The sequence below is a fragment of the Pongo pygmaeus genome, chromosome 1 (genome assembly GCF_028885625.2).
Source record: "Pongo pygmaeus isolate AG05252 chromosome 1, NHGRI_mPonPyg2-v2.0_pri, whole genome shotgun sequence".
In the NCBI taxonomy this organism is placed as follows: domain Eukaryota; kingdom Metazoa; phylum Chordata; class Mammalia; order Primates; family Hominidae; genus Pongo; species Pongo pygmaeus.
The window spans coordinates 106,156,871-106,169,438 of NC_072373.2; positions in this window are offsets into that span (position 1 = coordinate 106,156,871).

The following is a 12,568-nucleotide window of genomic DNA, read 5'->3' on the forward strand; positions in this document are numbered from 1 at the left end:
CTCAATTCTCTTCCAAATATCACTTTGCAGATCCTACCAAAAAAGTGCTTCCAAACTGCTGAATAAAAAGAAACATTTAACTCTGTGAAATGAATGCACACATCAGAAATCAGTTTCTCAGAAAGCTTCTTCCTAGTTTTCATCTGAAGATAATCCATATTTCATCCAAGGCCTCAATGGGATACCTAATTTCCCTACTCATATTTTACCAAAACAGTGTTTTCAAACTGCTGAATTAAAAGAAAGGTTTATCTCAGTGAGATGAATGCACACATCACAAAATGGTTTCTCAGAATGCTTGTTTCTAGTTTTTATCCTGGGATATTTGCTTTTTCACCATAGGCCACAATGAGTTCCAAAATGTCCATTTGCAGAATCATCAAAAACAGTATTTCCAAACTGCTGAATCCAAAGAAAAGTTTTACTCTGTGAGGTGAATGCACACATCACAAAGCAGTTTCTCAGAAAGCAGCTTTCAAGTATTTGAAGATATTTCCTATTTCATCAATGACCTCTATGTGCTCCCTAACTTCCCTTCGCAGATACTGCAAAAACAGTGATTAAAAACTCTTGAATGAAAAGAAAGGTTTACCTCTTCGAAAAGAATGCACACATCACAAACTCCTTCTCAGGTAGGTTCCTTCTAATTATTTTCCTGGGATATTCACTTTTACACCTTTGGCCTCAAAGGGTTCCCAAATGTCCATTTGCGGAATATACAAAAACAGGGTTTCCAAACTGCTGAATGAAAAGAAAGCTTAAAATTGGTGAGATGAATGCAGACATCACAAAGCAGTTTCTCAGAAAGATTCTTTCTAGTTTTTACCTGAATTTATTTCCTTTTTCACCACAGGCCTCAATGCACTCCAAAATATCTCCTAGCAGATTCTACCAAAATGATGCTTCCAAACTGCTGAATGAAAATAAATGTTGAACTCTGTGAGCAGAATGCACATATTACAAAGCAGTTTCTTAGACAGCTTGCTTCTAGTTTTTATCCTGGGATATTTTCTTTTTTGCCTTTGGACTCAATGAGCTCCCAAATATCCCTTTTCAGATTCTGCAATAACAGTGTTTTCAAACTGCTAAATCCAAAGAAAGGTTTAATTCTGTTAGATGAATGCACACATTACAGCCATTTCTCAGAAAGCTTCTTTCTAGTTAGTGTCTGGAGATATTTCTTTTTTCACCCTAGGCCTCAATGTTCTCCCAACTATCTCCTTACAGATCCTACAAAAACAGTGTTTCCAAACTGTCAAATGAAAAGTAAGGTTTAACCCTGAAAGATGAATGCACACACCACAAAGCAGTTTCCCACATAGCTTCCATCTAGTTTTTTCCTGGGATATTCTCTTTTTTGCCATTGACCTCAAAGTGTTCCCAAATTTCCATTCGCAGAAAGAAGAAAACAGTGTTCCCAAACTGCTGAATCCAAAGACAGGTTTAACTCTGTGAGATGGATGCATATATCACAAAGCAGTTTCTTAGAAAGACTCTTTTAGTTTTTATCTGAATATATTTCCTTTTTCACCATAAGCCTGAATGCACTCCCAAATATTCCTTCACATTTTCTACAAAAACAGTGTTTCCAAACTGCTGAATGAAAAGAATGTTTTAACTCTGTGAGATGAATGCACACATCACAAAGCTGTTTCTCACATAGCTTCCTAGTTTTTATGTGAATATATTTCATTTTTCACTGGAGACTTCAATGTGCTCTCAATTATCCCTTAACAGATTCCACCAAAACAGTGTTACCAAACTGCTGAATGAAAACAAAACATTAACTCTATGAGAAAAATGCACACATCACAAAGTCATTTCTCAGGTAGCTTCCTTCTAGTTTTCATGCTAGGATATTCAATTTTTTTACCTTTCAACTCAATGAGCTCCCAAATATCCTTTCACAGATTCTACAAAAACAATGTTTCCAAACTGCTGAATACAAGGAAAGGTTTAACTCTGTGAGATGAAAGAACACATCACAAAACAGTTTCCCAGAGAGCTTATTTCTATTTATTCTCTGAAGATATTTCCTTTTCCACCATAGGCCTAAATGTGCTCCCAAATATCATTTTGCAGACTGGATAAAACCGTTTTTCCAACAATTTGTCCAAACTGCTTAATGAATAGAAAGATTTTAACCCTGTGAGATGAATGCACACATCACAAAGCTGTTTCTCAGATAGCTTCCTTCTAGTTTGTATTCTTGGAAATTCGTTTTTTGCTACAGGAGCACCCAGATTCATAAAGCAACTCCTTAGGGACCTAAAAAGAGACTTAGACTTCCACAGAATAATAATGGGAGACATTAACACCCCACTGTCAACATTAGACAAATCAACAAGACAGAATGTCAACAAGGATATCCAGGAATTGAACTCAGCTCTGCACCAAGTGGACCTAATAGACGTCTACAGAACACTCCACCCCAAATCAAAAGAATATACATTCTTATCAGCACCACATGACACTTATTCCAAAATTGACCATATAGTTGGAAGTAAAGCACTCCTCAGCAAATGTAAAAGGACAGAAATTATAACAAACTGTCTCTCAGAACACAGTGCAATCAAACTAGGAATCAGGATTAAGAAACTCACTCAAAACCGTTCAACTACATAGAAACTGAACAACCTGCTCCTGAATGACTACTGGGTACATAATGAAATGAAGGCAGAAATAAAGATCTTCTTTGAAACCAATGAGAAAAAAACACAACATACCAGAATCTCTGGGACACATTTAATGCAGTGTGTAGAGGGAAATTTATAGCACTAAATGCCCACAAGAGAAAGCAAGAAAGATCTAAAATTGACACCCTAACATCACAATTAAAAGAACTAGAGAAGCAAGAGCAAACACATTCAAAAGCTGGCAGACGGCAAGAAATAACTAAGATCAGAGCAGAACTGAAGGAGATAGAGACATAAAAAAACGCTTAAAAAACAAGGAATTCAGGAGATGGTTTTTTGAAAAAATCAGCAATATTGATATACTGCTAGCAAGACTAATAAAGAAGAAAAGAGAGAAGAAAGAAATAGATGCAATAAAAAGTGATAAAGGGGATATCACCACCACCGATCCCAAAGAAATACAAAATACCATCAAATAATACTATAAACACTTCTATGAAAATAAACTAGAAAATCTAGAAGAAATGGATAAATTCCTGGACTCATTCACCCTCCCAAGACTAAACCAGGAAGAAGTTGAATCCCTGAATAGATCAATAACTGACTCTGAAATTGAGGGAATAATTAATAGCTTACCAATCATAAAAAGTCCAGGACAAGATGGATTCACAGTCGAATTCCACCAGAGGTACAAGGAGAAGCTGGCTCCATTCCTTCTGAAACTATTCCAACCAACAGAAAAAGAGGGAATCCTTCCTAACTCATTTTATGAGGCCAGCATCATCCTGATACTAAAGCCTGGCAGAGACACAGCAAAAAAAAAAGAGAATTTTAGACCAATATCCTTGATGAACATTGATGCAAAAATCCTCAAGAAAATACTGTGAAAACAAATCCAGCAGCACATCAAAAAGCTTATCCACCATGATCAAGTAGGCTTCATCATTGGGATCCAAGGATGGTTCAACATACTCAAATCAAAAAACGTAATCCAGCATGTAAAAAGAACCAAAGACAAAAACCACATGATTATCTCAATAGATGCAGAAAAGGCCTTTGACGAAATTCAACAGCCTTCATGCCAAAAACTCTCAATAAATTAGGTATTGATGGGTTGTGTCTCAAAATAATCAGAGCTATTTATGACAAACCAACAACCAAAATCATACTGAATTAGCAAAAACTGGAAGCATTCCCTTCAACAACTGGCACAAGACAAGGATGCCCTCCCTCACCACTCCTTTTCAACATAGTGTTGAAAGTTCTGGCCTGGTCAATCAGGCAGGAGAAAGCAATAAAGGGTATTCAATTAGGAAAAGAGGAAGTCAAATTGTCCCTGTTTGCAGATGACATGATTGTATATTTAGAGAACCCTATTTTCTCAGCTTAAAATCTCCTTAAGCTGATAAGCAACTTTAGCAAAGTCTCAAGATACAAAATCAATGTGCAAAAATCACAAGCATTCCTATACCCCAATAAATGACAAACAAAGAGCCAAATCAAGAGTGAACTCCCATTCACAGTTGCTTCAAAGAGAATAACCTACCCAGGAATCCAACTTACAAGGGATATGAAAGACCTCTTCAAGGAGAACTACAAACCACTGCTCAACGAAATAAAAGAGGATACAAACAAATGGAAGAATATTCCATGCTCATGGGTAGGAAGAATCAATATCATGAAAATGGCCATACTTCCCCAGGTAATTTATAGATTCAATGCCATCCCATCAAGATACCAATGACTTTCTTCAAAGAACTGGAAACAACTACTTTAAAGTTCATATGGAACCAAAAATGAGCCTGCATTGTCAAGTCAATTCTAACCCAAAATAACAAAGCTGGAGGAATCACACTACCTGACTTCAAACTATACTACAAGGGTACAGTAACCAAAACAGCATGGTACTGGTACCAAAACAGAGATATTGATCAATGGAACAGAACAGAATCCTCAGAAACAACACCACATATCTACAACCATCTGATCTCTGACAAACCTGACAAAAACAAGCAATGGGGAAAGGATTCCCTATTTAATAAATGGTGTTGGGAAAACTGGCCATAGAAAACTGGTGATAAAGAAAGCTGAAACTGGATCCCTTCTTTACACTTTATACAAAAATTAATTCAAGATGGATTAAAGACATAAATATTAGATCTAAAACCAAAAAAAAAACCCTAGAAGAAAACCTAGGGAATACCATTCTGGACATAGGCATGGGCAAGGACTTCATGTCTAAAACACAAAAAGCAATGGCAACAAAAGCCAAAATTGACAAATGGGATCTAATTAAACTAAGGAGCTTCTGTACAGCAAAAGAAACTATCATCGGAGTGAACAGGCAAACTACAGAATGGGAGAAAAATTTTGCAATCTACACATCTGAAAAAGGGCTAATATTCAGAAGCTACAAAGAACTCAAACAAATTTACAAGAAAAAACAACCTCATCAAAAAGTGGGCAAAGGATATGAACAGACACTTCTCAAGAAAAGACATTTATGCAGCCAACAGAAACATTAAAAATGCTCATCATCAATAGCCATCAAAGAAATGCAAATCAAAACAATGAGATACCATCTCACACCAGTTAGAACGGCAATCATTAAAAAGTCAGGAAACCACAGGTACTGGAGAGGATGTGGAGAAATAGGAATACTTTTCCACTGATTGTAGGAATGTAAACTAGTTCAACCATTGTGGAAGACAGTGTGGCAATTCCTCAGGGATCTAGACCTATAAATACCATTTGACCCAGCCATCCCATTACTGGGTATATACCCAAAGGATTATAAATCATGCTGCTATAAAGACACATGCACATGTATGTTTATAGTGGTACTATTCACAATAGCAAAGACTTGGAGCCAATCCAAATGTCCAACAATGACAGACTGGATTAAGAAAATGTGGCACATATACATGGAATACTATGCAGCCATAAAAAGGGATGAGTTCATGTCGTTTTTAGGGACATGGATGAAGCTGGAAAGCATTATTCTCAGTAAACTATTGCAAGAACAGAAAACCAAACACTGCATCTTCTCACTCATAGGTGGGAATTGAACAATGAGAACACATGGAAACAGGAAGGGGAACATCACACAACGGGGCCTGTTGTGGGGTGTGGGTAGCGGGTGGGATAGCATTCAGGGTTATACCTAATTTTAAATGACGAGTTAATGGGTGCAGCACACCAGCATGACACATGTATACATATGCAACTAACCTGCACATTGTGCACATGTACCCTAAAACTTAAAGTATAATAATAATAAAAGGAAAAAAAATAAAAGAAAGGTCAACACTGTGAGATGAATGCACACATCATAACACGTTTTCTCAGATAGCTTCCTTCTAGTTTTTATCCTGGAATATTCCCTTTTTCTCCTTTTGCTTCAATGAGCTCCCAAATGTTCATTTGCAGAATGGACAAAAACAGTGTTACCAAACAGCTGAATCCAAAAAAAGGTTTAACTCTGTGAGGCAAAAGAACACATTAAAAAAAAAACAGTTTCTCAGACATCTTCTTTGTCGTTTTTTTCTGGAGATATTTCCTTGTTCATCATAGACCTCAATGCACTACCAAATATTGTTTTGCAGATTCCAAGAATACAGTGTTTCCAAAACGCTGAATCAAAAGAAAGGTTTAATTCTGTAAGATGAATGAACACATCACAAAGCAGTTTCTCAGAAAGCTCCTTTCTGGTTTTTATCTGAAGTTATTTCCTTTTTCAGCAGAGGCCTCAAAGCACTGCCAAACATCCATTCACAGATTCTACAAAAACAGTGTTTCCAAAGTGCTGAATGAAAAGAAATGTTTAACACTGCAAGATGAATGCACACATCACAGTGGGCTTTCTCAGAAATCTTTCTTGTAGTTTTTAACCTGGGATATTCACTTTTTCACATTTGGCCTCAATTAGCTCCCAAATGTCCATTTGCAGAATGGACAAAAATAGTGTTACCAAACTGCTAAATCAAAAGAAAGGTTTGACTCTCTGAGATGAATGCCTACATACCAAATCAGTTTTGCATTAAGCTTCTTTCTAGTTTTTATATGAAGATATTTGCTTTTACACCATAAGCCTCAAAGTTCTACAAATATCTCTTCACAGATTATAAGAAAACTGTTTCCAAACTGCTGAATCCTTAGAAAGGTTTAACTCTGTGAGATGATTCAATATATCACACAGCAGTTTCTCATTAAGGGTCTTTCTAGTTTTTATCTGAAGATATTTCATTTTCCACCTTAGGCCTCAATGTGCTGCCAAATATCTCTTCAAAGATTCTACAGAAACAGTGTTTCCAAATTGCTGAATTGAACAAAAGGTGTAACTCTGTGAGATGAATGCACACATCACATACCCATTTCTGAGATATATTCCTTCTAATTATTATTGTAGGATATTCACTTTTTTGCCATTGACCTCTAAGAGCTCCCAAATGTCCATTCGCAGATTCTAAGAAAACAGTGTTTCCAAACTGCTGAATGTAAAGAAATGTTTAGCTCTGTCTGATGAACGCACACATCTGAAACCAGTTTCTCATTAAGCTTCTTTCTAGTTTTTATCTGAAGATATTTCCTTTTTCATCATAAGCCTCAAAGCGCTGCCAAATATCCTTTCTCCGATTCTACAAAAACAGTGTTACTAAAATGCTGAATGAAAAGAAAGGTTTAACTCTGTGAGAAGAATGCTCACATCACAAAGCAGTTTCTCAGAAAATATCTTTCTAATTTTTATCTGAAGATTTTTACTTTGTCACCATTGGCTTCATTGTGCTACCTAATATCTCTTTGGAGATTCTTCAAAAAAAAGGTTTCCAAGCTGCTGAATCAAATTAAAGGGTTAACTCTGTGAGGTGATGCTCACATCAGAAATCAGATTCTCTGATAACTTCCTTCTAGTTTTTATCCTCGGATGTTCGCTTTTTCACCATTGGCCCCAATGAGCTCCCAAAAGACCTTTACAGAATGGACAAAACCAGTGCTTTCAAACTGCTGAATCCAAAGAAAGGTTTAACTCTGTGAGACGATTCAACACATCACAAAGCAGTTTCTCATTTAGCTTCTTTCTAGTTTTTATCTGAAGATATTTCCTTTTTCACCATTGGCCTCACTGTGTTACAAAATATCTCTTCGCAGGTTCTACAAAAACAATTTTCCCAAACTGCTGAATCAAAACAAAGTTTTAACTCTGTGAGATGAATGCACACATCTGAACTCAGTTTCTCAGATAACGTCCTTTTACTTTTTATCCTGGGATATTTGCTTTTTCACCATTGGCCTCAATGAACTCCCAAATGCCCATTCGCAGAATGGATTGAAACAGTGTTTCCAAACTGCTGCATCCAAAGAAAGTTTTAACTCTGTGAGGTGAATGAACACATCAGAAAGCAGTTTCTGAGAAGATTCTTTCTAATTTTATCTGAAGATGTTTCCTTTTTTAGCTTAGGCCTCAGTGCTCTACCAAATATCTCTTCACAGTTTGTAAGAAAAACACTGTTTCCAAACTGTTGAATCCAAATAAATGTTTAACTCTGTGAGATGAATGCACATATCACAAATCTGTTTCTCAGAAAACCTCTTTCTAGTTTTCATCCTGCGACATTTTCTTTTTCACCATTGGCCTCAATGAGTTCCCAAATGTCCATTCGCAGATTGGACAAAAACAGTGTTTCCAAACTGCTGAATCTAAAGACAGATTTAACTCTGTGAGGTGAATGAACACATCAGAAAGCAATTTCTCAGAAAGCTTCTTTCCAATTTATATCTGAAGATATTTCCTTTTTCACCATAGACCTCAATGCACTGCCAGATATAACTTCACAGATTCTACAGAAAAGGTGTTCCCAAACTGCCGAATGAAATGAAAAGTTTAACACTGTAAGATGAATGCACACATCACAAAACGTTTTCTCAGTTATCTTCCTTGTGGCTTTTATCCTGGGATATGCACTTTTTCACTATTGGCCTCAATAAGCTCTCAAATGTCCTTTTGCACAATGGACAAAAACAGTGTTATGAAAATGCTGAATCCAAAGAAAGGTTTATCTCTGTGAGATGAATGCACACAGGACAAAGCAGTCTCTCAGAAACGTTCTTTCTAGTTATTATCTGAAGATATTTGCTTTTTCACCATAGGCCTCATTGCACTTCAAAATAACTCTTCACAGATTCTACCAAAACAGTGTTTCCAAACTGCTGAATCAAAATAAAGTTTTAACTCTCTGACATGAATGCACACATCAGAATTCAGTTTCTCAGATAACATGCTTCTAGTTTTTATCCTGGGATATTAGCTTTTTCACCATTGTCCTCAATGATCTCCCAAATGTCCATTAGCAGAGTGGACAAAAACAGTGTTTCCAAATTGCTGAATCCAAAGAAAGGTTTAAATCTGTAAGACGAATGAACACATCACAAAGTAGTTTCTCAGAAAGCTTCCTTCTACTTTTTAATCTGAAAATGATCTCTTTTCACCTAAGGCCCCAATGGGCTCCCAAATATCTGTTCGCATATTCAAAAAAAAGGTTCCAAACTGCTGAACAAAAAGAAAGGTTTATCTCTGTGAGACGAATGCACACACCACAAAGCAGTATCTCAGAGACCTCTCTTCTAGTTTTTATCCTGGGATATTCACTTTTTCCCATTGTCCTCAATGAGCTCCCAAATATCTGTTCACAGAAAGGATAGAAACAGTGTTACCAGAAATAATTTGTAGAGGAACCAAGATGGCCTAATAGGAAGAGCTCCAGTCTACAGTTCCCAGCATGGGGAATGCAGAGGTACTGGGTTCATCTCACTAGAGAGTGCCAGACAGTGGATGCAGGACAGTGGATGAAGCACACCGTGCATGAGTCAAAGCAGGGAGAGGCATCACCTCATCCAGGAAGCACAAAGGGTCAGTGAATTCCCTTTCCTAGTCAAACAAAGGGGTGACAGACGGCACCTGGAAAATCGGGTCACCCCCTCCCTAATACTGTGCTTTTCCAATGGGCTTAATAAATGGCATACCAGAAGATTATACCCCGCACCTGGCTTAGATGGTCCTACACCCACAGAGTCCTGCTCATTGCTAGCACAGCAGTCTGAGATCAAACTGCAAGGTGGCAGCAAGGCTGGGGGAGGGGCGCCTGCCATTGCTGAGGCTTGAGTAGGTAAACTAAGGGGCCAGGAAGCTAGAACTGGGTGGAGCCCACCAAAGCTCAAGGAGGCCTGCCTGTATCTATAGGCTCCACCTCTGGGGGCAAGGCACAGACAAACCAAAGGCAGCATTAACCTCTGCAGACTTAAATAACTCTGTCTGACAGCTTTGAGGAGAGTAGTGGTTCTCCCAGCAAGCAGCTTGAGATCTGAGAACGGGCAGACTGCCTCCTCAAGTGGGTCCCTGACCCCAAGTAGCCTAACGGGAAGGCACCCCACAGTAGGGGCAGACTGACATCCCACAAGGCCGGGTACTCCTCTGAGACAAAACTTCCAGAGGAACGATCAGGCAGCAGCATTTGCGGTTCACCAATATCCAATGTTCTGCAGCCACTGCTGCTGATACCCAGGCAAACAGATTCTGGAGTGGAACTCCAGCAAATTCCAGCTGACCTGCAGCTGAGGGTCCCTGAGTGTTAGAAGGAAAACTAACAAAGAGAAAGGACATCCACACCAAAAACCCATCTGTATGTCACCATCACCAAAGACAAAAGGTAGATAAAACCATAAAGATGGGGAAAAAACAGAGCAGAAAAACTGGAAAGTCTAAAAATCAGAGCACCTCTACCCCTTCAAAGGAACGCAGCTCCTCACAAGCAATGCAACAAAGCTGAATGGATAATGACTTTGGGAGAAGAAGGCTTCAGACAATCAAACTACTCCAACCTAAAGGAGGAAGTTTGAACCCATGACAAATTAGTTAAAAACCTTGAAAAAAAAATTAGACAAATGGCTAACTAGAATAACCAATGCAGAGAAGTCCTTAAAGGACCTGATGGAGCTGAAAACCAAGGCACAAGAATTACATGATGAATGCACAAGCCACAGTAGCTGCTGTGACCAAATGGAAAAAAGCATATCTGTGATGGAAGATGAAATGAATAAAATGAAGCAAAAAGAGAAGTTTAGAGAAAAAAGAATAAAAAGAAATGAGCAAAGCCTCCAAGAAATATGTGACTATGTGAAAAGACCAAATCTATATCTGATTAGTGTAACTGAAAGGGACAGGGAAAATGGAACCAAGTTGGAAAACACTCTGCAGGATATTATCCAGGAGAACTTCCCCAATCTAGCAAGCCAGGCCAACATTCAAATTCCGGAAATACAGAGAATGCCACAGAGATACTCGTCGAGGCGAGCAACTCCAAGGCACATAATTGTCAGACTCACCAAAGTTGAAATTAAGGAAAAAATGTTAAGGACAGCCAGAGAGAAAGGTCTGGTTATCCACAAAAGGAATCCCATCAGACTCACAGCTGATCTCTTGGCAGAAAATCTACAAGACAGAAGAGAGTGGGGGCCAATATTTAACATTCTTAAAGAAAAGAATTTTCAACCCAGAATTTCATATCCAGCCAAATGAAGCTTCATAAAAGAAGGAGAAATACAATACCTTACACACAAGCAAATACTGAGAGATTTTGTCACCACCAGGCCTGCCCTAAAAGAGCTCCTGAAGGAAGCACTAAACATAGAAAGCAACAACTGCTATCAGCCACTGCAAAAACAAGCCAAATTGTAAAGACCATCAAGGCTAGGAAGAAACTGTGTCAACTAACGAGCAAAATAACCAGCTAACATCATAATGACAGGATCAAATTCACACATAACAATATTAACTATTAATGTAAATGGACTAAATGCTCCAATTAAAAAACACAGACTGGCAAATTGGATAAAGAGTCAAGACCCATCGGTGTGCTCAATTTAGGAAACCCATCTCACCTGCAGAGACACTCATAGGCTCAAAATAAATGGATGGAGGAAGATCTACCAAGCAAATGGAAAACAAGAAAAGGCAGGGGTTGCAATCCTAGTCTCTGACAAAACAGACTTTAAGCCAACAAAGATCAAAAGAGACAAAGAAGACCATTACATAATGATAAAGGGATCAATTCAACAAGAAGAGCTAACCATCCTAAATATATATGCACCCAATACAGGAGCACACAAATTCATAAAGCAAGTCCTTAGTGACCTACAAAGAGACTTAGACATCCACACAATAATAATGGGAGACTTTAACACCACTGTCTCAACACTAGACACATCAACAAGACAGAAAGTTAACAAGGATATCCAGGAATTGAACTCAGCTCTGCACCAAGCAGACCTAATAGACATCTACAGAACTCTCCACCCCAAATCAACAGAATATACATTATTTTCAGCACCACAACACACCTATTCCAAATTGACCATATAGTTGGAAGTAAAGCTCTCCTCAGCAAATGCAAAGGAACAGAAATTATAACAAACTGCCTCTCAGACCACAGTGCAATCAAAGTAGAACTCAGGATTAAGAAATTCACTCAAAACCACTCAACTACATGGAAACTGAACAACCTGCTCCTGAAGGACTACTGGGTACATAACAAAATGAAGGCAGAAATAAAGATGTTCTTTGAAACCAACGAGAACAAAGACACAACATGCCAGAATCTCTGGGACACATTCTAAGCAGTGTGTAGAGGGAAATTTATAGCACTAAATGCCCACAAGAGAAAGCAGGAAAGATCTAATATTGACACCCTAACATCACAATTACAAGAACTAGAGAAGCAAGAGCAAATACATTCAAAAGCTAGCAGAAGGCAAGAAATAACTAAGATCAGAGCAGAACTGAAGGAAGTAGAGACACAAAAAGCTCTTCAAAAAATCAATGAATCCAGGAGCTGGTTTTTTGAAAAGATCAACAAAATTGATAGACCGCTAGCAGGACT